The sequence below is a fragment of the Nicotiana tabacum genome, chromosome 14 (genome assembly GCF_000715075.1).
Source record: "Nicotiana tabacum cultivar K326 chromosome 14, ASM71507v2, whole genome shotgun sequence".
Classification (NCBI taxonomy): Eukaryota; Viridiplantae; Streptophyta; class Magnoliopsida; order Solanales; family Solanaceae; genus Nicotiana; species Nicotiana tabacum.
In genome coordinates, this window is record NC_134093.1 from 65,355,320 (window position 1) to 65,377,950 (window position 22,631).

Sequence of the window (22,631 nt, forward strand, 5' to 3'; positions counted from 1 at the left end):
CCTAGGGATAATTACCCTCATATCCAAGTTTAGAAATGTTACTAACCTTAAAGAGCGTAAATCAATACTCTTAAAAGCCCTTGCCGCAGAAATTGGCCTCCGAGTGACTCGAATCTAGCCAAAGCAACTTAATATCATCAATAAAAGCCATCGGGAATAATTCCAAATGATAAAGCGAAGGTCTTAAATCAAATACGCAAAGTCAACCCAAACACTCAACCCCGGGCTCGCACCTTGGAACCCGACAAAATTCACAAATTCATAACACCCATTCAATTTTGAGTCCAACCACACTAATTTTATCCAATTTCATCCACAAATCGACCCCCAAATCTCACTCTCCAATATCATAGCCTAAAATCCCAAAATTTCACCTCAAATACACATAAACTAGGTGTAATAATCAATGGGTAATCAATATATAATATCAAAAGTGATCAAAATTTACTTACCTCTTCAATTATGATGAAAAGCACTCAAAAAGTCTCATTAGACCGAGGTCCAAAAATCCAAAATGAGAACAAAATGACCAAACCCTCGTTTTTAAAGTTGTCACGCCCCAAACTCGAAAAGCGCGACCGGCGCCCAACCGAGTGAACCCGGTCAAGCAAGCCTATTAGATGCTTTCTACCCAACGCACCCATGATCAAGAGAAGACATAATTTCGTTAATTAGACAGTGGGGAGATCATGTACACAATACTAAATCATTTCATTAGTTACTTCACTTTTAAGTCTCAAAATACACATATTCTTATAGTTTGAGTGGAACAAGTGATCAATACACAACATAACTTCTTTGACTTTTCTAGCACCCATGTACAACCTACATAGTGTCTACGGAGCCTCTAAAAGATACAAAAGAGTGTTATGATAGTGCCGGCAACAAGGCCCGTGGCTATACCTCCATACATGATAATAACATGAACAAAAGATACAATACGTGACCCCGGGATGGAGTGGGGCTCACCAAGTCTGCTGGGAATAGGATGTACCACTATCGCTGATCAACCCTGCCTGCTATGGAACCACCTGCATCCATTTAAAGATGCAGCACCCCCGGCAAAAGGGACGTTAGTCCTGGCGAATAATACTAGTATGTAAAACTAAACTCCATCTCAATAGAATGAATAATAATACAAGGGGGAACAGTCAAGAATTCAATTAGAGCTTCAATTAATACTAAAACATCAAGTTAAGGATCACATAAGTTTTCAAGTCAATTTCCATGTTATTAGGTTGGGTGATCTTTAGTGTCGATATACCATAATTCACAATACCGCCGTATTCTTACACGAAGTCCGATCATGACCCGATCGGCTAGGTCGTCTCATTTGAGACATCAACCATAACCACAATTTTATTATAATTTCCAGCACAGTCACCACCATGTGTGCGGCATGGCATCCGATCATGGCCCGGTCGGCTAGGCTGTCTCACCCAAGACATTACCTTTTTCAGTCAATCATTTCACATCATACTTCTTTCATATCCATTCGATTCATTGGCACTAGTGGCCACAATTATAAAGTCATTCTTGGCACTTGGCCGTATTTAATAATTCCAGTTTCCCTTTCCATATTCAAACATCATTATCATTATCAACAATAATAAGGCTTCCCATTTAAGACACTAAATTCACATATGAGCAATTTGGAAATCTTAGGCACATAGAGGCTTTTCATACAATTTGGCATAACAACCTTTATTTCGATCTTGACTTGAAGTCTTAATGTTTTTAGCACATATTCCATGTGTTGAACACATTCTCAATGATAAGGTGATATGATGAAGCATTTACAATACATATTGAGCATATATCCTTCAACACAAGCACATTCGGAATAGCCAATTCTATTATGATCAATTTGGGACTTACACCAATTACATGAATACCGTGGGATTCGATTCTAAGAAGAAGCGGGTTTAGCCAACATACCTCAATTGAGCTTCCTTTAAACTCTAAAACGTTCCGGAATTCTTAGCGACTTTGATCTATTTTAGAAATATGACAAGTCGCATAATGCGCCGCAGAACCTCCCTCCAAAAAATCTCAAAGCTAGATATGCGATCAGAGTGAAGCCCGCGAAATGGTTTTGCGGTCGCATAATGGGCCGCCAAAATGACATCAAAAATTTCACAAAAGACAGTCTCACTCTGCGACCATTATGCGGTCCACAGAGTGATTCTGCGGCCGCATAGTGGGCCATATAAATGCATTTCTTCTGCCCAAATTTTTCCTTTGCGAAATCTTACGGGGCCTTCTCCCCCACTTAGGATCATTCTTCCTTGAATGAGGGTCAAAATCTGTTATTAGCATCAAATGTGGCCCAACTGTTAAGTCACACTCACTAGTAGTTTCTAAATTCGGCTAACTCCCTAAATTTCCAAAAATTTTGCCAGAGTCTCCCTTGTAACTGGGCCTATCCACCTGCCATAGAACCCCAAAAACACATCCTAACAACATATACATAATCCAACGACATAACATAACACAAAACAACACCAAATGTGGCATAACAAGCAATATATTACCAAAAAGGAACACTCTTAACGTCAATTTATACAAATGATACATAATTCATAGAAGGTAACCCTTAGAATTTTCATAGAACAGAAATTTATAAATACATGGCTATTCAAACAAATAAGGATACTTTTTCTTCATTTCTTCCTCGGCCTCCAAAGTTGCCTCTTAAACCTATTGGTTTCGCCATAGCACTTTCACAGAGGCAATTTTTTAATTTCTCAACTTTCGGACGTGCCGATCGATAATAGAAACTGGAATCTCTTCATACGTCAATTTCTCATTAACCTCAATAGTCTCAACCGGAACAATGAGTGTCGGATCTCCAACTACTTTCTTCAACATAGACACATAAAATACCGGGTGCACTAATGAAATCTCAGGTGGTAGCTCAAGCTTGTACGCCAACTCACCGATCCTCTGAATGATTCTATACGGTCCGACATACCTCGGACTCAATTTCCCTTTCTTACCAAATCGCATTACACCTTTCATGGGGGAAATTTTCAAGAATACCCAAGCATCTTCTTTGAACTCCAAATCCCTATGACGAACATCCGAATAGGACTTCTGGAGACTCTGAGCAGTCTTCAACCGCTCCTTAATAATCTTAACTTTTTCCATAGCCTGATGCACGAGGTCTAGCCCTATCAAATTTGCTTCCCCAATCTCGAACCACCCAATGGGAGATCTACATCTCCTTCCATATAAAGCCTTGAATTCTAGCATGATAGTTGTTGTTGTAAGAAAATTCTATGAGTGGAAGATGATCATCCCAGCTACCCTTGAAGTCAAGAAAATAAGCACGCAATATATCGTCGAGCGTTTGAATAGTCTGCTCTGCCTACCCGTCAGCCTGCAGGTGAAAGGTTGTGCTAAGATTCACCTGAGTACCCAAACCTTGCTGAATCTTCTTCCAAACATTAGCAGTGAATTGTGCTCCCCAATAAAATATGATGGAAACTAGAGTGCCATGCAACCTGACTATTTCTTTGATATACAACTGAGCATACTGTTCCGCTGTGTCGGTAGCCTTAACCGGCAAAAAGTGTGCTGATTTCATGAGTCGATCCACAATCACCCAAATTGAGTCAAACTTGCGCGGAGTGGGCGGTAGTCCTACCACAAAGTCCATATTGATAATTTTCCACTTTCACATTGGAATTTCTATGTTCTGTGCCAACCCACCAGGCCTTTGGTGTTCGGCCTACACTTGCTGACAATTTGGACATCTCGCCACAAAGCCCGCTACATTTCTTTTCATATCATTCAACTAATAGACTTCCTTAAGATCATGATACATTTTTGTAGAACCTGGGTGCACGGAATACCTAGAAGTGTGATCCTCGGTCATGATTCTTTCTCGGAGACCATCTACATTTGGAACACATAGACGCCCTTAGTACCTTAGTGTACCATCATCCATGCCAAGAGAAAAGGCCCTGGTTTTGTGTTTTTGAATCCCCTCCTTCAGTTGTACCAACAATGGATCGTCGTATTGCTTCTCTTTGACTTCCACGACAAGCAATGATTCAGCCATATTTCGCACAATTACCCCTCCTTCACTAGAGTCCGCAAGATGAAACCCCAAGCTAGCTAACTGGTGAACCTCCCTAGCCAACGGCCTTCGACATGCCTCCGAGTGAGCCAAACTACTCATAGATTTTCGGCTAAGAGCATCCGCCACAACATTGGCTTTCCCCAGGTGATATAGAATATCGATGTCCTAATCCTTGAGTAACTTAAGCCATCTTCTCTGCCTCAGATTCAGCTTCTTTTGTTTGAAAATATATTGAATACTCTTGTGGTCTGTGAATACATCCACATAGACCCCATACAAATAATAACGTCAAATTTTCAATGCATATACCACCGCCGCAAGTTCTAAATCATGTGTTGGATAGTTCTTTTCATGATTCTTGAGTTGCCAAGAAGCATAAGCTATAACCTTTCCATGTTGCATTAACACACACCCAAGCCAGATCCTTGAAGCATCACAATATACCACAAACCCATATGTACCCCCTAGCAGGGTCAAAACTGATGCCGTAGTCAATCTTGATTTCAACTCCTGGAAGCTCATTTCACAAGCATCAGACCATTGGAACTTAACCGCTTTCTGAGTCAATTTAGTCAACGGAGAGGCAAGAGTAGAGAACCCCTCCACAAACTTCCTGTAATACCCTGCTAAGCCCAAGAAACTGCGAATCTCGATTGGAGTTGTAGGTCTAGGCCAATTCTTCACTGCTGTAATCTTTTAAGGGTCAACCTTAATTCCTTCTCTAGAGACAACATGACCTAAGAATGTGACAGACTCGAGACAAAATTCACATTTTGAAAATTTCGCGTACAATTGGTGCTGATGAAGAGTCTGCAAAACTGCCCTGAGATGATCGGCATGGTCCTCTCGACCTTGTGAATACATAAGGATATCGTCAATGAATACCATAACAAAGGAATCGATAAAAGTATTGAAAACCCGATTCATAAGACCCATGAAAGCCACCGGGGCATTTGTTAGCCCAAAAGACATTACCAGAAATTCAAAGTGCCCATACAGGGTCCTAAAAGTTATTTTCGGAAAATCCTGCTCCCTGATCTTCAATTGGTGGTACCCGGACCGTAAATAAATTTTGGAAAAGTACCTAGCGCCCTGTAACTGATTAAGCAAATCATCTATTCTTAGTAATGGGTATTTGTTTTTGATTGTGACTTTGTTGAGCTGCGGGTAGTCAATACGCATCCTCAATGATCCATCTTTTTTCCTTACAAATAGAACCGGTGCTCCCCATGGTGACACACTCAGTCGGATGAAACCCTTCTCTAACAAATCCTTCAATTGTTCCTTTAGCTCCTTCAATTCTGCTGGTGCCATCTTGTAGGGTGGAATAGAGATAGGTTGCGTGCCTGGCATCACCTCAACCCCAAAATCAATCTCCCTGTCTGGCGCAATCCCAATGAGCTCATCATGAAAGACCTCTAGAAATTTATTCACAACTGGCACAGACTCGCGTGTAGGCGCCTCAGCATCAGTGTCCGTAACCCAGACCAAATAATAGATACACCCCTTATTTATCATCTTCGTGGCCTTAAGGTACGAAATAAACCTACCTTTTAGCATTACATTATCCCCTTCCACTCAACAACTGGCTCATTTGGAAAATTAAACCTCACAGTCCTAGCTCGGCAATCGAGCTTCGCAAAACATGAATAAAGCCAATACATTCCCATAATTACATCAAAATCGACCATCCCTAATTCAATGATATCGGCCACAGTGTCCCGACTACACACCGTGACAACACAACCCTTATAAACCCGTGCAACCATAATAGACTTGCCAACCGGAGTAGATACATAGAACGGCTCAGGAAGCTGTTCCGGTTTTATCCCAAATTCCATAGCAACGTAATGGGTAACATAGGACAAGGTGGAACTGGGATCAATAAGAGCATATACATCATAAGATTGGACAGTCAATATACCTATGACAACATCTAGAGAAGCCTCTGCACTCTGGCAACCACTCATTGTATATAAACGGTTGGGTCCTCCTGAACTCTACGCACCACCACTAGTTGCACCACGCCCTACTAGTAATGGGGTGCCTCGAGCCTGAGGGGGTGCTGATGATATAGCAGCTGCAGAACTAGATGGTTGTGTTGTGCCCCTGCCCGCACCCTGGCGGGATGAACGACACTCCCTCTGAATATGACCCCTAAATCTGCACCCGTAGCATATAGGTAGGTCCATGTAGAAGATCCCCATGTGCATCTTCCCACACCTGGGGCATGGGGGCCTCCACTGCTGCTAGAATCTCCCTTCGGACCGCCCTATTGGTGGGGTCCACTATTTCCTTGACTGGGCCTGAAATGACTCCCCCGTTGCTGACTGGCCTTGCTAGCGGTGCACTGGCTGAAGACTGAGCAACAGACTGGGATGGCCCTAATGACCCTCCCCTGAAAGCTGATCTCCCCCCACCAAATGACTCCCCAAAGTTGCCCGCGGACCGGGCCTTGCTGGTACCCTCTCGCTCCATTATGTTCTTCAACTTACGGTTCTTTGTAGCTTGAGAAAATGCTAGCATCCTCCCATAGTTTGTATCTGAATTCAAGGCAGCTGTAGCGGCCTCCTTGATAAACAAGGGGCTAAGGCCCTGCACAAACTGGCGCACTCTAGCCTACATAGTAGGCAACATGAGAATGGCATATTTAGACAGACGCGCGAACTCCATGTGATACTCCCACACACTCTTACTTCTTTGCTTAAGGTTCTTAAACTCTGCGGCATGAGCTGCCCTAGTCTCGGCCGGCAAGAAATTGTCCATGAAAGTGTCAGCAAACTCACTCCACCTCGTTGGAGGTCTCCCCTCCTCCTAAGAGTCCTCCCACAGCTCAAACCAAGAATAGGCCACCCCTTTCAATTGGTAGGCGGCCAACTCCAATCCCTCCGTCTCAGTAGCGCACATAACCCGGAGAGTCTTATGCATCTCATCGATAAAGTCATGTGGGTCCTCCTCGGAATTAGCACCTGTGAACACCGGAGAATCCAACTGAAGCAACTTGTTCACCTTGGAACCACTAGAATCCCCTTGTTGGCTAGAAGAAGTGGGTGCAACATTTGATCTTTGGGCTTGAGAAGCCACTATCTGTGTCAGCATCTGGATAGCTCCCCTAAGATCCCCGTTAGAAATACCAGAACCAGAAGATGGGGCTGGAGGTGGAACCGGAATATTAGTTGGAGGAACCGCTGCACCCTCAGTAGGTGCAGGAACTGGTGTCGCCTGGTCAGGTGTAGTGGAATCAGGAAGTGTAGCAGTCGGGGAATTATCCCCACCCATCGGGTATTCACCTGCATCACCAAATAAAGGGTCAACTGCCAATTCTGAGGCATCATTGGCTCCTTGGCCAGCTCTTGCTCTTTTCTTAGGTGCCATATACTGAAAGTTAAAGTAATGCACGAGTTAGAGGAGGAACAGTTTCACAATCAGTTTCATCTCACGATCCACAAAATCAAAGAAGGGTATTATTCCTAAATGTCCAAGTAGCCTCCAACTTATAGATGTAGTCGACAACACACCGATAAGGAGGACTCTACTAGACACGCCTCCGAGACATCCTAGGATACTTTAAAGCCTTAGGCTCTGATACCAAGGTTGTCATGCCCCAAACTCGGAAAGCGCGACCGATACCCAACCGAGTGAACCCGGTCAAGCAAGCCTGTTAGACGCTTTCTACCCAATGCATCCATGATCAAGAGAATACATAATTTCGTTAATTAGATAGTGGGGCAATCATGTACACAATACTAAATCATTTCATTAGTTACTTCACTTTTAAGTCTCAAAATATACATATTCTTATAGTTTGAGTGGAACAAGTGATCAAAACATAACATAACTTCTTTGACTTTTCTAGCACACATGTACAACTCACATAGTGTCTACGGAGCCTTTAAAAGATACAAAATAGTGTTATGATTGTGCCAGCAATAAGGCCCCGGCTATACCCCGAGACGTGATAATTACATGAACAAAAGATACAATACGTGACCTCGGAATGGAGTGGGGCTCACCAAGTCGGCTGGGAAGAGTATGTTCCACTATCACTGATCAACACTGCCTGTTGTGGAATCACCTGCATCCATTTAAAGATGCAGCGCCCCCGGCAAAACGGACGTTAGTACTGTCGAATAGTACTACTATGTAAAACTAAACTCCATCTCAATAGAATGAATAATAAAATAAGGGGGAACAATCAAGAATTCAATAAGAGCTTCAAATAATACTAAAACATCAAGTTAAGGATCACATAAGTTTTCAAGTCAATTTCCATGTTATTAGGTTGGGTGATCTTTAGTGCCGATATACCATAATTCACAATACCACCGTATTCTTACACGGAGTCCGATCATGACCCGATCGGCTAGGTCGTCTCATTTAAGACATCAACCATAACCATAATTTCATCATAACTTCCAACACAGTCGCCGCCATGTGTGCGGCATGATGTCCGATCACGGCCCGGTCGGATAGGCTGTCTCACCCAAGACATTAGCTTTTTCAGTCAATCAATTCACATCATACTTCTTTCATATCATTTCAATTCACTGACACTAGTGGCCATAATTATAAAGTCATTCTTGGCTCTTGGCCGTATTTAATAATTCCAGTTCCCCTCTCCACATTCAAATATCATTATCATTATCAACAACAATAAGGCTTCCCATTCAAGACACTAAATTCGCATATGAGCAATTTGGGAATCTTAGGCACATAGAGGCTTTTCATACAATTTGACATAACAACCTTTATTTTGATCTTGACTTGAAGTCTTAACATTTTTAACACATATTCCATGTTTTGAACACATTCTCAATGGTAAGGTGATATGATGAAGCATTTACAATACAAATTGAGCATATATCCTTCAACACAAGCACATTCGGAATAGCCAATTCTATTATGATCAATTTGGGACTTACACCAATTACATGAAAACCGTGGAATTCGATTCTAAGAAGAAGGGGATTTAGCCAACATACCTCAATTGAGCTTCCTTTAAACTCTAAAACATTCCAGAATTCTTAGCAACTTCGATCTATTTTAGAAATATAACAAGTTGGAGCAAAATTAGGAAGATGGTCATGACTCTAGCTCATTTGAGCACATTATCAACACTAGGTGTGCGTTAATATTTTTAAGGCGCTTTTGTGAAAGATTCCTTCATTTTTCAACCCATTCTCTACCATTTGTAGCTCACAACCTTCCCACATTCTTTGATAACACATGCATGCAGGATAAAAAACCCCCACACCTAAGAATTGTCTTTCTAATTATCCCATTTTTGTAAATTTCAAAATTAAGGGCTAGGACATAGATTCTTACCTTTAGGACGAAGACCGTCTTTGTTAATAATCAATGATTGAGTAAGAATTGATGGATAATAGGTTTAAGGTTACTCCCCCACACTAAGCACTCTTTCTTACTCAAAGTATCAGAAATATGCTCAAATTTGACTATGCCATATGTTTTATCGAAGTAGGGTCGGGTTATAAAAACCCAAAAAATAAAACTCCGAAACAGGTTATGCGGTCGCATATGTGACCGCATAATGCTTATGCGGTACGTAGAATAGGCCGCATAATTTCCCTCCAGAACAGGGCAAATCTGACTCGGTTTGCGGTCATTATACGGCCTGCAGATTTGTTTTGCGGTCGCATAATACGCCGCAGAACCTCCCTCCGAAAAATCTCAAAGCTGGATATGCTTGAGTAATTTTGTTGAAATGTATTTCTTGCCATTGTGCTTAATTTTAACATTAGCTCGAGGACGAGCGAGAGTCTAAGTGTAGGGTGTTGATAAATGATAAAAAAATGCATATTTTCTAGTGTATTTGTATCTCATAACTAATGTGGTTGCGGGATGTTACATGATTTTTTGTAGTAAATTTACGCTCATTACGTGCATTCTTATGTGTAGGAGCGAGTATGACAAAAGGTGAGCAAAAGAAGTTGATTGGGACCAAGAGACAAAAGAAGAACTTTGCTAGTTCATTCTCGCGTGCGCACAAGAAAGTGAACAAGCTAGCTGAGGGGAGCTTGAATAAAATAGTGGATTACGGATCAAAGGCGAGGAAGTGCATGAGAGAGCTGGAAGGAAAAGAAAAAAAGAAGAACTTTGCTTGTTCATTCTTGCGTGCGCAACAGAGAGTGAACGAGCTAACCTATAACCTCTTATCTGACTTTGGCTTGGAAAAAGACGTACCCATACAATCCCTAAACTATATAAACACCTTCTTAAACAACATTTGAAAAAAAGTGAGAACACGTTTGGAGGCAGAAACACGCTAGGAGCAAGGCAGAAGATTTGGCAATGGATATTTTCTTTCTTCCTCCTATTTTAATTGTTGGTTATGAATTTTAGTATTGTAGTTTTATATACTATTATGAATAGTAATTTCCTATCGACGATTTTGATGGAATCTTTTGTAGGATAAATTCTTGTAATATTTTTATATAATTGAGCTTTTAGATCTCTCTATGTGTTGAACTACGTGCTTATTTTAGTTATCTGAAGAGCTCTCATTTTACATTGCATATAGAGTATGTATTACTTGATAAAGAGTGCATATTTGGGTTGTTGTTGAACAACGTCACTCCCATGGTATATGAGAGATCAATATGGAGGGTCTAAAAGCGGGATTAGAGATTAAAAAAAAACTTTGACGTGGTCATAGTAAGTTGTAAAAGATTATCACCTAGCGTAATTCGAGAGAATATGTCTAATAAATTATTATAGTTACTCGAGAGAGAATTACGATAAGTGAAGTGCTCACGATCAGTAGAGCATACTTAGGTGAAATTATAGCTAACACAGCGAGAAAAATTCCAACAATTGGGAAAACTCGTAACTCTACGTCTCCTTAATCTTGAATTCAACTCATTTTCTCTTTAGTTAATAATTTTACTTCTTTCTAGTATTTGTTAGTTAATTATATTAAAATAAAAAATCACAATCTTAATAACTAGGAAATTATTTGAACTTATGTTCCTTAGCAATATTGATCTCTAGCATGTTGTTCGGTGGTTTGATACCTTTAGTAGCTTCACTTTATGTGTTATGACTTACGCGTGTAGTCGGTTTTGATTTTTGAGAAGTTTAAATTTGATTTGAAAGAATAATTCTTAATTCAGAAGCTTCAAGTTGGAAGAATTGACCAGGGTTTGACTTTTGTATAAACGAACTTGGAATAGGGATTTGAAGGTTCTTATAGGTTCGTAAGGCGATTTCGGACATGGGGGTATATTCGGGTTGAGTATCGGATGGTCCAGGAGCGATTCAGTGCTTATTATCAAAAGTTGGACTTTTTTAAGGATTTGAATTAGCTAAGTTTGACTTAGAGTGAACTTTGGTGTTATCAAACTCCAGGCAGTGATCCGGGACCTTGGATAGTTTCATTTAGCCGGTTGAAACTTGTGAGTGAAGTTTGGTTGTAATCCGGAATGTCTAAGTGTGATTCGGACGCTGTCGGTGAAGTTTGATGGTTTGAAAGTTAAAAGAATGATTTTGATCATTGATTCGTGGTTCTAATGTTATTCATCGAGTGTCGATCCTTTGGATAAGTTTGGATAAGGTATGAGGACTTGTTGGTGTGACCGGACGAGGTCCCGGAGGTCTCGGTTGTATTTCGCGATGGTTTCAGACCATTTTCCTTTGTTTTGTAATTGCTGGTTTCTGGTGTCAGGGGTGTGCATCGCGATCACGGAAAAGGACTCGCAATTGCGGAGTGTTGTATGGAGCTAGGAAGAATTGTTTCTTCGTGATCGCGGTGCTTAATCTGGGTGGGCTGTGCATTCGCATGGTGAGTATCGCGAACGCAGTGTATTGTGGGGATGGCCTGGTTCGGAGGGTTGTTCATCGCAATCGTGTGGGAGAGTCCGCGATCATGGAAGATGAATTTCTGTTCGTGGTGCTCTGAGTAATATTTATGTTCGAGAATATTCGAAATCTGAGAGCGTGGGCTCGGGTGTTGACTTTGTTGACTTTTTGTGTGGAGTTGGGAATTATTTGTAGTTGTTAAATTATGAGTCTTTGAGTATATTTTGATTGGTTTGCACGTTCTGTGGGCTAGCTTCGGATCATTTGGCATTGGTTTGGGGTGGTAGGGACGCATTGGTGCCGGTTGTCAAATTTTGGAGCGAGGTAAGTCTCCTGTCTAACATTGTAAGAGGGAATTTAGCCAGTGGATGCTATATTTGTTGTGTGCTATGTCTTATGGTAGCTACGCACGTATGAGGTGACGAGTGTCCGTGCATATGCTAGATTCTTGATCATGTCCGGGTAGACTTAGACTCACACCATATTTTAACTATATTACTTGAGTTATCCTAGCCTGTTTAAATACCTTAACTTACATTTTAGCCTGAGACTAGACTTGTATAGAATATCGGACTTGCTATTTTAGATACTTGAGGAGCTACTTGATTTGTTGTGGTAATTATACTTCCTTTTTACGGATTTCTTCCCCATTGTGCATATTTGTCTGAAAGTTTTCTTGAATTTCATAACTCACATGTATATTTGCGAGTGGGGCCAGTAACCCATCAAAGTTTTCATATTTTTATGGGATCAGGTTGTTTGCCTCGACAGTATTATGTAATATAATCTTATGGGATCGCGTCGTTTGCCTCGGTAGTACTATTAACAAACTCTTATGGGATCGGATCATGTGCTTTAGTAGTATTATGTAATACACTCTTATGAGGTTAGGCCATTCGCCTCGCCAGTACTATGTAACACTCATATGGGATCGGATCGTTCGCCTCGGCAGTATCATGTAATATATTCTTATGGGATCGGGTCGCACGACACGACATGATATTGTACCACCACTCTTATGGTATCGGGTCGTACACCACAGTATGATATTGTACCACAACTTTTATAGGATCAGGCCATTCCTCTAGGCAGAATCGTGCGTAATAGTCGATAAGGAGTCAGTGTACTTATGAGTCCTTCTAACTTGAGATGTGACATTTTATCTGGTGTTGACTATTATGTATTACATTCGAGGTAGTACCAGGTATTTGAGGACTTCTTATTTACTCTTCTACTGAGGATCGTATTATGAACATATATCAGTTTTGTTGCTTTTACCTACTATGCCTCATACCTGTCTACTTTTATTGTACTTTGATTATTGGACCACTAGTAAGTATCGATGTTGACCCCTCATCACTCCGTCTTTGAGGTAGGCTAGGTACTTAATAGGTATGCATTGATTTACGTACTCATACTACGCTTCTGCACTAATTGTGCAAGTACTCAGACAGGCACATTTGGTGGTCATCTTGGCGCATAGGCACAACTGCTGAGGATTCACATCACACGGAGTCCCCGTCTTATTCATTTACTATATCCTGTCAATTTTATATTCCAGACAGATATTGTATTAGTATTGTACTTCCTAGTAGATGCTCATGCACTTATGACACCGGGATTTGGGAATTTAGATTCTCGTTCTTGGTTGTGTTTCCTTGATGATATTTATATTTATATTTCGACCACGTCTGAACATTTAATATTATATCTGTACTTTTCTATAAAAAGGAGAAACTCCGCTTATCTATTTCATCACTGGTTATAAAATGTGTTATGGACTATCGCTTGACATGTTGTTAAGTTATTGGCTTGTCTAACGACAACGTTGGGTGCCATCACGACCTATGATTGGATTTGGATCCTGAAAACTTAGTATCAGAGTACTAGGTTCACTTAGGTCTCACGAGTCCTGATGAAGTCTAGTAGAGTCTAGCGGATTGGTATGGAGACGTTTGTACCTATCTTCTAGAGGCTTCAGGGTTGTTAGGATAAATTCCCTTTATTGTTTCCTTGTCGTGTGATTTGATTTTGTAGAAGCTTATGTCTTCAGTTCCTTTCTACTCACTCATATGTGATGCCGAACATTTGATAACAGCACTGACGAGTTGTGGTCATGCTACAGATAGGGTGCAGAATATGTTTCCTTGCTTATGCGGGCAGAATACTATCATTACCTCATGGAAGGGTGTTCAATCATTTCAGTCAGTGTTGGTGTTGTCCGTGGTTTCGGGGCTATATGTAGTGCAGTGTGATATTTCATACGTTGTTATTGTGTAGTGCTGGTGTGAATGGTAGGGTATTTACTTATGTATCGTGGTTGTGGATGCATTAGGAGGAGGATTATTTGGTTTGTTATTGGAAGATTCAGTATTTAATTCCAGTGCAGGAAAGGGAAATGGACTATTGTTGTTCAAGCTTTGGTTGGCAGAGTTGCGAGATTGGATATTTCCGAACTTGGTGGAATTCTTGTTGGTGTTGTGGTGTCACCGTCCTTGTTTGTACGCATTAAGACTCGTCGGTATGACGGTCTTCATTTTTTTCCTTTGGGGATATGGTGTTGCTAAATAGTACCTAAGAAGCGGTTATCGGAGATGATAATGTGTTGCGTCCTTCAGGGTTGAATCGGTATTTTCAGTGTTGATAGTTCGAGGGATATATTCCTTGAGGTACTTAGGAAGTTTGAATGTGAGAAAAAGATTTTGCTTGGAATGTGAAGGAACGTGAATGCTCGATTATCATTTTGGGATGCAATATGGCTTCGAGTTTTAAACTTATTGTTGGACCTTCAGTTGATGTTAATGGAATGAACAGATTCTTACGGCTGGCGGATGAGTGTTTACCAAGGAGAATTAACAGATTTCATAGTGGATGTAACTAGGAAAATATCGTTCGGGGATGTTGATATGAGGTTACACAGGTGGGGCTATCTCCTGTGAGAAGATTAGTGGTTGCATAGTTTCAGATGAAGTTCCTATGAAGAGTTCTACTTTCTTTCTAACGAGAGGCATGTACTACAATGTGGGTCTGGATCGCTTGAGGAAGATGGCTCGACTTTTTATGAGGTCGAGTGTGCATTTGGGGCTAATAACTTGGGATGTATTATGCTTAGAGCAACATGAGCTTGTGAGGAGTTTAGCCAGGTTACAGTACGAGATCGGTGTAACGAAGGAGGAGAAGTTATTGTGGATCCTTGGTTTGTATGATTATGGCTTAAAGCCAAGTTGGGGATCCTACCGTCAGTGATTGGGTCATGTGGTCATATGTCCTTGCAGTTTCTGGATTTCGGTACATCGGTGGATAAATTATGACTAAGGAAGAGAACACCAGGGGTAATTCGAGCAAGGAATCTGATGGATGTGTGCTACGTTTCGTCTTATCAATTTATGTGAAGATTGTGGGATGACTCGGATTTTATACTTCTTTATGAATGTGACGTGAAAGGGAAAGGATTCACTCGGTTGCTTCTTTGGAGTATTCATGTGCTAGGCGAGCACTAGTTGTTTGGTTATATAATCGGGATTGGATTAGAATGGAAAACTCTCAATAATGGTTCTAGTGGGTTTAAGATTTAACATGTCGTACCTAAGGATTTTTGGTTTCGCTGTGTGGCTAAGGATTGAATTTTGCAGCGGAGTGTGAGAGAGACTTAGAGTATTTCTATGTTATCACCGGGTTTGTGATGTAGTGTTAGAAAGATAGAAGAAACAGCTTCGGATTCGCAGAAGATCTATACGGAATGGGTGTATCAGTTGGAGATACAATTGAGTGCATGAGGGGAGTATAAAATGGCTTATGGGTATTGAGGGGATCTGGTCTTGCGATTTGGGGGGTCACCTGGGATGAGTATTAGTTGAGATCCATTGTGTGCTGGTAAAGAGATGTGTTACTTTGAAGGCAAGTCAAGAGTAAATCTGAAAACGTTGGGTCAGCTTAGTAGTAGCTTGGATTAGCATGGTAAGGAAAATGATCGGTTCCTTCGGTATGTTGAGTCTATGCAAGTGTTGTGGCAAGAACCTGTCGGCTTGGCAGTCTGTGTGATTCGGTTGATTTAGAAGACTCGGTTTTAATGGTTTGGTCATGTGCAAACGGGTCCCGAAGAACTATGATAGTTTTGGCCACAACTTGAGGTGTGTGTCTTCTGCGGTTATTGAAGTTGGTTGCGTGCTGCAATTTTTCTTCTAAACTAAGTTAAGTGAAAGGTTTCTAGCCGATGAAGTGTTATTCTACAGGTGGTTCAGGAGTTACGAAGAAATTCTTGTACGCTCGCGTAATAGCATGGTAGGTGTAGTGAGCGGTGGAGAATTGGAATTGAAGTGTCAAGGTTTCGGTTCAGTTTTGACAGGGATGTCATGAGTTTGAGGCAGCAAAAGAGATTTTAGATGTTTAGAGTATGCTAGGATTGTTTCAGTGTCGCTTGAGAATGGTGTGTTTTGTGGAATAGGCATTGCATATTGATTTGCGGATGCTTGGCTAGTACTACAAAAATTCATAGTTAGTAGCCATTGATATTCAGATTTTGTTACTTGGTGCAAAAGGTTGCCCATGGAATGATTGTGTAGGTGTGACGCGTCAGTTATTTAACTAGTAGAGATAGAGATCAGTTATGGAGATTCTGGTATTGCCGAGTGGAGGGTTTATGGCTGCGAGACGCATTGTTTCTTTGGTTGCAGACTGTGGAAGTTTGCTCAGCATTTGACGGTCAATTGTAAATGTCATGGATAGCGTCATTATGGATCTTTGGAATTCTATTGACATATTTTAAGATCATAGGGATCTGTTTGGGGGTCCATTGGTAGGCCTAAGGTGAATGTATATTCTATGCCAGATCGAATATGTTTATCCAGCACAAAATTCGTCTATGGATACGTCTTCGAGCATGGTTGTTGTTATTCTTGTCATCATCTATTTCAGGTGTTACTTTTATGCTATGAGGACTGCTGTAACACCCTGAAAAATTTCGAAGTACTTAAGCGATATTAAGAAAGTTGATGTGCGCTAATTATATTATTTTGTGTGAAGACAAGGACTATTATGTGAATGATATCAATTGATCATGATAATATATGTATGATGTGCATTAAAAGTGCTTTATGGTCTAAGAAGAGCCGCAAGGCCAAGTCAAGTTAAAACTTTTATGATGGGATAAAGTTTCAAATGAGTTCGCATAAGATCCTACTTCAAACACATGCTTCTACAAAACTATAACTACTTAGGAGATTATCTACCTATATCATTAAATTTTTTTGAGTCTAGTTTCCAACGCTTCAAACCGTTTGTCATTTGGACACTCCTACAAGAAGTTATGACCAAATTACAAAAGGCTGGAAAATCAAGATTTTGCGACCAATTCTGCGATCGCAGAATAATTATGAGACCGTGAAAGTGCTTCTGCGGCCGCAAACTAGTCCAATGATGGACCAGTACAGCCCAGTTTTGGGCACCGATTTTGCGACCCGCATAGCCATTCTGCTGTCCATCATACGACCGCAGACCTGATTTTGGAGGGTTAATTTTTCTATTTTTATAACCCGTCCCCAAATTGATAAATAGGCTTTGGGGCTTATTTTGGGGCAATCATCTGAGGTTTTTTTTAGAGAGAAGTGAGAGTGTTCTAGAGAGGGAAAGCAGATGAAGTGTTTTGTTCATCAAGATCTTGCCTAAGCTTTGAAATCCAACAAGAAAATCTCACAAGATCTTCATCTAAGAGGTAAGATTCAAACCCCTAGTCTTCAATTTCGAGTTTGGGTAAAAGATGGGTGATTAGGAGTATGATTCTTGGGTGTAAGAGTATTATTTATACATGCTTGTACTAATATGGTTTGTGGGAAGATTGTTGAGCTCAAATAAGTAAAGATTGTGTTGTGGAGTGAAAGAAATCTTGTAGAAGAACCTTATAGTTAAATTTGCACACCTAGTGTTTGATAAAATGCTGAAATGAGTTGAGACCATGAATATCTTCCTAATAATGGCTCAAAATTTTGTTATGTCTCAAAATAGATTGGGATTTCTACAATTTCTGGAACGTTGTAGTAATTTAAGGAAATCTAAAAGCGAGGTATGTTGGCTAAACTACTCTCTTAGAATTGAATTCAATGATGTTCTCATAAGTTTCAAGTATGGTTGTCTCATGTTCCTTATTCTATGTTCCGAGTTGTTCCCAATAAATTCGATTGTCCTGAATAAGCAAAGTGTCGATAATTAAGTATTCAAAATGTGCTCCGAATGTTCCTAACACATTATGTTATCCTTTAGGAATGTGTTCAAGAATGATATGTGTATTAAAATATTATGTCTTTGAGTTGTGTTTCAAATGAATGTTATGATTCCAAATTGTGTGAGAAAACTCAATATGCTTAAGACTCTTAATTGCTCATATGTGTACCTAAAGTCTTGATTGGAAATGCCTTACTGTTGATGACCTATAAAGATGGTTGGGAAGTGAAATAAGTGAATTGGGATATAAAGAGTGGCCAATGTACAAGAGCGAAAGTTATACTTGTGGCCAATGGTGCCAATGGAATTAAAAGATATGAAAGAAGTGTGAAATGCGATGATTGATATAAGTGACAGTTATACTTATTGCCAATGGTGCCAATGAAATGAAATGATGTGAGAAAGGTTATGAAATGACCCTTGATTCAACTATTCCAAATTGACTTCGAAAATAGAATTGCCTAAAAGATTATAAACTCAAGTCATGCCTATATGTGGCTGTTTTAACAGACACTATGATTTGTGAGTATTTTCAATGTGTTTTGCGTTCTTACATATTCGTGAGTGGAAAATGTGTATTGACATTTTGGGAAAAAATATGTCAAGAATAAATGGTGTGTTATTTGTTGATGATTTTAACTTGCGCATCAATTGACAATTATTTTACTCCATTTCTCGGAAAGAAATCTATTGTGCTTAAATTCTTCATTTATAATGAACTTAAAGTTGTGATTTCTGGAATATTATATGTATGTTGATATTTATGATGATGATACATGAGAGGGAAGAAATGAAAGTGTAGAAAATCAAATATGGCCACCGTGCCTTGAATAAAGAATCTTGTGAATGGCCAAAAGAGCTAAGGAAATATTGTTGTTGTTATTGGTTGAAAATACTAGTGGAGATTTATACAATGTCAAAGATGATGAGGTAAATACATTTGCACCTATGTTATTTTTGTGAATTATTCCCCTTATTTGGGATGAGATTGATGTGATAAAATTATTCCTCTTAATTGGGATGAGATTAATTGATATAAAATGGTTGATGTCTCGAATAAGACAACCTAGTCGATCGGATCGTGATCGGATACCATGACGCACACATGGTGGTGATTGTGCTGGAAATTGTAATTGAAATTGTGATTTTGGTTGATGCCATCAAATAAGACAGCCTAACCGATCGGGTCGTGATCAGACTTCGTGCTAGATTCACGGTGGTATATTTGCACAGAGATTGTGATTGAGATTGTAGTTGATGTCTTCAAATAAGATAGCCTAGCCGATCGGGTTGTGATCGGACTCTGTGCTAAAAGTACGGTGGTATTGGTATTGATAGTGATTATGGTTATTGTCTCTAATGAGATAGCCTAGCCGATCGGGTCGTGATCGGACTCCGTGCTAAAAGCACGCTGGTATTGCTATTGTAAATATTGGTACTGTGAACGGTGGTATTGGTATTGTAAAAGGTGAAATTGTGAACAGTGATATATCGGTGCTAAAGATCTCCCAACCAAAAATAATATTATCATCATATTTTGATTATCACTTCACAATGTTATCTTCATATTTTGGAAATTATTATGTTTTAACTTGGCATTTGAATATCATTGATTGTTGATTGTTGTTTCCACGATTTTCGCTTTCTAACATTGGAATTCTGGCTGGCACCTGGTGCCGTACTGGCTCTAGCGAACCACTCTGCATGTACTAACGTCCCTTTTGCCGGGGGCGCTGCATCTTCAATGGATGCAGGTGATTCAGCAGTGGGCAACTTTGGTCCTCGTTAGCAGTTACTCTCTATTCAGCAGGTTTTGGTGAGCCCTACTCTATTCTGGATCTGATGTCACTTGATGTTACACTTTGTGTCTTGAGGTATAGCCGGGGCCTTGTTGTCGGCACTTCCATACTATACTTCTGTCATATTTAGAGGCTCCGTAGACAAGTTGTGGGGGGTGTATTATGTTGGGAATTGAACTAGAAATGTTGCTATTTAGCAAACATGTTTTTCATTATATCTATAAACTTGTAATAATTTGGAAATTATGAATGAAGTTGCTAATGGAATGAAATGGGAGTTGTTAATAAAATATTTTCAGTGTTTGATTAATGGAGTTCATCTCCTCTTTATTCATGGATGAGTTTGGGTAGAAGAAAATCTAATAGGCTTGCTCGGCCAGGTTCACTCGGTTGAGCGCCGGTCGCGCTCCCCGTGTTTGGGGCATGACAGTTGCGAGGCAACTTGATTATTCATCCGCATGTTGTGTTCTTGTGTAGGTTGTGGTGTTATATGAGCGAGATGGCTCTCGAGATGTTGGTTGTTTATTGCACCTTACTCGTGCTTGGCCCTTTTTGTAGTGCATTATGCTATCCGTCTCCCTATGGTTATGTTTATGCACTCGATGTGCTTGCTATTGATGTACGTGTGTCTAGTGAGTGTGAGCATTTTTGGCTCGATGAGTATTCCCATGCAGAGTATTATGTGTGGATCGGGTGGCACGCCGCCACGGGTATGATGTTTGGATCGGGTTGCACACCACTACGGTGAGATGTTGTGTACGATTCCTTATACTTTTTTATGGGTATTACTTCTCCTCTGTGGGATAGATTCATAGTATCTCATTCGGTGGTTATATCTGTCATGCGTGCGGGATATTTTGTACCTGGGTTTCCTTTCCTTATTGGTCATCAAAACTGTGGCTTATTGGGTGCACAGATCACGTTGTATGAGATTTTAGATGGTGTCTGATATGGCTTATCAGCTGAGTAGCTTGTACTAGGTGAGATCAGGGTGTTGGACCTGGAATCAGTGCAATCAAATTTGTATAATGTATATTTGGAGGGAAAATGTCATTAATCAATTCAAAATGCGGCAATGGTTCATGTCGAACGGAAGAACTCCATGATTTATTGATTTGACAGGTGGTTATGAGATTCTATATATCTCTTTCATAGTTATAGTGTTGCAAGGGTTGGAACTGGGGCTTCATGTGTTAGGAGGTGTATTACCGGTACCGGATTCGAAAAACTTGCAACTATTATGGTTGGATGATATTACTATCGTCATATGAATTATGCGGTGTAACGTGTGGTTACGACTGGGATGTAAATGTATGTTTTGGTATAGCTTTTGGAGATTGATGCAGTGCACGTATGCTAGAATCAGATCCTTATAGGAAATTCCTAATGATCGAATTTGGTTCTAAGGCTCGTGGGATAAGGTCACATAAAGGATCTTCAGTCGGAGTTGTGCTAATGTGCTTATATGGTTTGAGATAGCACGGGTATGTGCATAATGAGTTATTCATCAATTTTGTCAACTTGGGAGTGACTCATGGCATGTACGGGGACAAACGTATGTTTAAGTGGGGGAGAATGTAACGACTCGACCGGTCGTTTTGAGCTCTAGCATGTCGTTCAGCGGTTTGAGACCTTGAGTAGCTTTACTTTATGTGTTATGACTTGCGCGTGTAGTCGGTTTTGATTTTTGAGCAGTTTGGAGTGGATTTCGAAGAATAATTCTCAATTTGGAGGCTTAAAGTTGGAAGAGTTGACCAAGGTTTAATTTTTGCGTAAACGACCCCAGAATTGGGATTTGAAGGTCCGTAGAGGTTCTAAGGCGATTTCAAACTTGGGCATATGTTCGGGTTGAGTATCGGATGGTCCAGGAGTGATTCAGTGCTTATTATCAAAAGTTGAATTTTTTTGAAGGTTTTGAATTAGCTAAGTTTTACTTAGAGTGGAATCTGGCGTTATCGAATTCCAGGTGGTGATCCGGGACCTTGGATAGGTTTATATAGTTAGTTGAAACTTGTGAGTTAAGTTTAGTCATAATCCAGAATGTCTAAGTGTGAATCGGATGCGTTGGATGAAGTTTGAAGGTTTGAAAGTTAAAAAGAAGGACTTTGATCGTCGAACCGTGGTTTTGATGTTATTCATGGCATTTCGAGCCTTTGGATAAATTTGGATAAGGTGTGGGAACTTGTTGGTGTGATTGGACGGGATCTTGGGGGCCTCGGTTGTGGTTCGGGATGGTTTCAGACCATTTTTATTTGTTTTGTGATTGCTGGTTTCTACTGTCATGGGTGTGCATTGCGATCGCGAAGTGTTGTATGAAGCTGGCCTGGTTAAGAGAGCTGCTCATCACGATCGCGTGGGAGATTCCACGATCACGAAAGATGAATTTCTGAGGCTGGAGGATTGACCTTCGCATTCGTGGAGTTGGGCTCGCGTTCGTGTAGGCATGGCTGGATGAGCGTCACGATCGCGAGAGGACCTCGCGTTCACGAAGGAGGATTTCTGGGCGAGGCTGGTTTGTCCTTCACTATCGCGAGGTTGCTTCCGCGATCGTGTAGAACAAGGCCTGGAAGTAATATAAGTTAGTAAATCGGGAATTTGCTCATTTTCTCTTATGGAGCCGATTTTAAGGCTATTTTGGAGAGCCATTTCATCCACCTATTGAGGGTAATTGTTTCTAACCCACCATTGATTGTATTTCATGAATATGTATG